Source organism: Egretta garzetta, unplaced genomic scaffold (assembly GCF_000687185.1).
Source record: "Egretta garzetta isolate BGI_Z169 unplaced genomic scaffold, ASM68718v1 scaffold640, whole genome shotgun sequence".
Taxonomy (NCBI): Eukaryota; Metazoa; Chordata; class Aves; order Pelecaniformes; family Ardeidae; genus Egretta; species Egretta garzetta.
This window is the reverse complement of record NW_009258264.1, coordinates 502,493-507,271: the sequence shown is the minus strand read 5'-3', so window position 1 is coordinate 507,271 and position 4,779 is coordinate 502,493. Positions and strand designations below refer to the sequence as shown.

The 4,779-nt window shown below is 55.4% G+C and overlaps 1 protein-coding gene across 1 annotated transcript in view; it reads right to left on the bottom strand.

Annotated features, from left to right (window-relative positions):
* Nucleotides 1-4,779, bottom strand: part of MFSD4A (major facilitator superfamily domain containing 4A) — a 23,012-nt gene that overhangs the window by 7,202 nt on the left and 11,031 nt on the right. The gene's annotated exons all lie outside the window — the stretch shown is intronic.

Below are 4,779 nucleotides of genomic sequence, written 5' to 3'. Positions count from 1 at the left end.
AAAGCAGCCTGTCTGGAGCACAGCTGGGGCATCTCCTGCCAGTCCCAGTGGGATGCCAGGGTGGGCTGGGGACCATTCACCTGGGATGGGGACACTGGAAAAGGAGGCACCCAAATACAAACCTCATGAAGCACCGCACCAGCCCTTTGAAACCAAAATGTTCTGGTTTCCAAGCATTTGGCCACTTCTGCCCAAAGAATAAATAAAGTAGCTTTTGCCTGTGGAGAGCAGAACAGTTTTAACGGGAGACCCTCCGTGGCTGAAATTCTTTGTGAGGGAGGAGCAAGCTGCTCCAAGTCCAGCTTTGCCCATCCCCGGCCATTAGCAGAGGTTGCTCAGCATCTCGTAAGAGATGAGCTTGTGGTTCCCAGGCCAACGACGACAGCATCGCTACCGCTGAGCCGCTTCAACCAGCCCCTGGGTACAGCCTCTGCTGAATGACCCGGGACTGACGAGCAGCAAGCCTCCAGCCATCACCCTCTCGGCTGCCGCTGCCTTGCAGACCCCGCACATCCTGGGATGCCGCTGCACTTGCTGCTCCGCAGGCTCGCAGCACACGACACTCCCACCAGCACCCTCCCCGCAGTCAGAGCTTTCTGCCTGGCCCTAACACACGCAGGGATGTGGGCTCGTACCTGCCCAGGGGGTCCATCACGCATCAGCCCCCCCCAGCACCACGCTCCCTTGCTGCCACATTCCCTGGGGATGAGCCTGAGCGCACCCACGACTCGGTGGTGCCTCCAAGCCTGGAGGGACTTGCTCTTTTTTTTTTTATTTTTGGAGAGAAAACAGAGGGAAGCAAATGAAGCTGGATCTGCCCCTCGCCAGCCCTGCCTTCTCCTCCAGCCGCAACCAAGTGGTGTTTATTCTGCAACAAGCTGGGGGAGAAAGCCAGGAAATCCTAAGTGACAGCTCACTCTCCAGCCGCCGAGCGCTTGTTTTCTACATGTCTGTGAGCAAGTGTGAGCTCTAGCTCCAAATTTCCTGCCTTTTGTTGGCTCGTGGCATGATTTAAACGTATGGAACATTCCCCCCCCCCACACCCCCCCCCCCCGCCTCTCTTGCCTGAATTCATTTATGAGGACTTCATTGTTCTGGGAACAATGGGAATAGGAACAGCAAGTTCGGTCCCATGGAAGAAAAACGCATTTGCTTGATAGTTCTAATCCTTCCGGAGGTCAGGACCAGATTTTATTCTTCTAAATTGCAGATTTTGCAAAAAAAAAAAAAATAAAAAATAAAAAAAAAATAATAGTACCCACGCAAAGGGAACTGGCCATACAGATAGTATCTCTGGGCACTTCCAGCTTAAGGAGCTCCCAGTGCCCATGCAGGAAAGGGTCCCAGCTCCGGACTCCCCTGATTCCCTGTCAAACCATAGGTACATCCCTGCTCCGCAGATCCCCATCCCTAAAGCAAGCCGGTCCCTTTCCCTTTATCCAGACTCTTGCAGCTGGCAGCACCTCGGGTGCCCGAGTGCTCCGACCTCATCAGCCCTGAGCTGCTCACCAGCACTGGCCATTTCTGGTAGGAAATGCCCAAAAGCTGGAGACTCCCCCCGGTCAAGCGCAGCCCTCGCCCATGGGCTGCCAGCACGCCAAAGCCAGCTCAGGAAAGAGGGGAAAAGCAAAGGGTCAAGCTCAAGCTCAAGCAGGTTCCCAGGGCTCCATCCTGAGCCAGCCCTGTGTCCCACATGCCGGCTGGGGGACAGCCACCCGTGGCCACCCAGCCCACAGGAGGGGCCAGCCATAAATCCGGGGTGTGTACAGGAGACAAAGCAGCCACGAAAGCAGTTCAGTTCTTACACGGGCAGATGGAGAGAAGCAAACAGAGCCGAACGCCAGAGCCCTGCTAGGGCACGTTTCACCAAGCAAAAAGACAAATCCACCCCAGAGGAGCAGCCTACCCCGACCACAGGACGAGGACAGCTCGAGGACTGTCCCTTCCACTGCCCACATGAGCACGGCCACCGCCACGAGCCACCGGGCGGGCACTGAGCCCCTCTCTCTGTCCGCAGCTCCCACGTGCCCCAACAGGAGATTTGGGTGGTGACGATGAGCCCCGCTGGCCCTGGGAGCCAGGACACGTGCCAAAACACACAGGGGCAGGGCCACCGTGCTTACGACAGGATCTCACTACTCAGCTCCTAAAGCAGCTTCGGTTTTCTTGGGGCTGACACATCAGTGGCCCGGGCTGCTTGACATGAGGCAAAGAGCTATCAGAGTCTTCCGACCCCACCGGGAGCCCAAACAGCGGGAACCAGAGTGCAGCTGCAGGCACAGCCCCTCAAATAAGGCCACTGGTCCCCAACTGGTCCCCAAAGCAGCACCCTGCCCTGCAGAGCCCGTGCACCCTCCCCGCAGCAACCGCACCAAGCTGGACACCTCCACCCCCCAGCCCTCCCCCCCCGAGCAGGCAGAGGTTTTGGTGCGATAACCACTTGCTCGGGGGGGCTTTCTTCCCCGAGCAGCTCTGCTTCGCCTTTTTCGGTGGAAGGCTTTTCTTTTTTTCAAGGGGGAAAGGGGCATCCGAGCATCCCGCTGGGAGCCTGCACAGGTTGGAGGGCAACGCGGGCAGCAAGAGCCCCACTGCCTGGACCCAGCACTCCAGCTCCGCTCCCCGAATCACCGGGGACGTTCCCCTCCCCCTGGCAGCTCCTAACCATTATTATAAACTCAACAAGTTGCTGCATCACGCAGTTAAGCGTGGGTACAATCCAGGCTCCTTCCCTCCAGTTTCTATTTCGGTCTCTCCCCCCAGGAGCACGGGACCGTTCCCTGCTATTGTATCCAGGCTACTTTTAAGCAACCTAAGCACAATGGAGTGTCCCGCACTTCCCCTGGGAAACCACCTTCCGGATAAACACATCCCTCTCGGAGGAACATTTTCCTGATTTCCAGCCCCTTGGAACGGGCTGGATGATGAAATTTCCGTTCTGTGGGAAACTCAATTTTGAAATATGTTTTTGTTCCAAATCTGGATGAAAAGCCAAAAATTTCTCTTAGAATGAAAAATTTTGACCGGGAGTCATCCAAGCCCTTAAATTTGATAATGTTGAACCACTTAATTTTACTAAAGCAAAAACATTTTGCTTCAATAACATTGAAACGACTATTCTGTCAGCTTTACACATTGTTTAAAGTCAAGTTGAGACATTCCCACTTTAAATAAAGCCATAAATTGAAAAGAATCATTTCAGCTTGTGCCTTGTCAGAATAGACACAATCCTGTGAAAACGGGGATGGAAACATTGTTTTGACCATTTTATAACCAAGCTGCTGGTCCTGGTTTCCATTTCTATAGCGTACTCATTTCATCCACCTCCCTGGGGTTTTAATACCAATTATCATCATCCTTCCCTGGCGTTTACACTTTAAAGAAGGGTCAGCAGTTTTGGAGCGGAGCTACTCCCGGTGCCTCCAGCCAGGGGGTTGGGTTATTTAGTTTAAATAAGGAATCAAGTCGGTTCCCTCAGCGAGACTTTGGGAAAGACAATAACAGCTCGGCTTCGGCAAGGGGACGCACTCGAGAGCTGCGTGCACGGCGTACGCCCCGCTCCCCGCTATGTCTGTTACTGAACCCTGTCCCAAAACCACCATCAGCATCCCAGCACCCCAGGATTCCCTGCTGTGTTCCCGGTGATCTTGGTGGGCACCCACGTGTGCAAACCACCCACGCATGCAAACAGCACTTGAGTGTGCAGCGATGCACAAGCCCAGCTCACGACCTGCTGGGCACAGCAGGACTCAGCCCAGGGTCCCATCCTGCTCCCAAAATGCCCACGGGATACTGCTAGGAACAGAGAGAGGTCTGGCAACCACCCTCCCACCAGTGCTCCAGATATGAGGCACATCAGCGTATTCAAAGGAGACATTAAACGCTGCCTTCAAAACTAAATTAGTTTGCTCAGGATAGACTGGCAAAACAGATAACGCTCCGGTGTAATTAAAAGCCCATTTCCCATGGCATATGCAGAATCAGAGGTAATTAAAGCTGGCTTCTCCTCCTAGGCAGAGAGAATTCTTTTTGGTACTTCTGGAGCGAAGCTCATTACAGCACCTGCCCAGCCGTTTCGGTTGCCTTCTCCTCGCACCAGCCGCTGCACGGGCTTCAGTCTAACAAAAGCTCCTGATTAGGGGTGCCTGGGTATGTTTTAGTTATTCGGCGAACGGGAAGACCAAGAGCACAAAGAAACCTGTTCCCTTTGCCTAGTGCAGGTAGAGTGGTGGAAGATCAAGGGCCACTCGTTGGCCTGGGGCAGGGAGAAGGACCGCCATTGCGTCCGCGTCTTTTGGCTGAATTTGCCCAGGGAAGGGGCTGCAGGTCCTTCTGGCAGGACCACCCTTCACTTCTACTACAGGAGGTCTCCAGGCGAGCGAAAGAGGCACCAGCTTGGCGGTCCCTGCCCTGGCATGCTCTGTAAAAACAGGCACCAGAGCAGCTTATGGCAAGGGCCACGCAGGCTGGGCTCTGCTCTGGTCACCGAGGGGACCCCAGGACCCCTGCCAGCTGGAATTCCCACACAGGCAGCGTAACCGGGCACTCGACAGGTTTTGAGCGGAGCTGTCCTCGGCATCAATCCCGGCACGAGCAGCGCCGCTCAGCTGGGCCAACGCTCGCTGCAACAACGCGCTCCGCTCTTATCGCTCCGCATCTACATGGACAATTACACACGCGCTGGCAGGGCTCCTGCCACCGGGGAAATGACGGCGGCAACTTAGCTGGCTCTGCTGCAGAGGGGCTGGGGGCGGGGACGACGATGGCCCCCGCCCCGTGAGG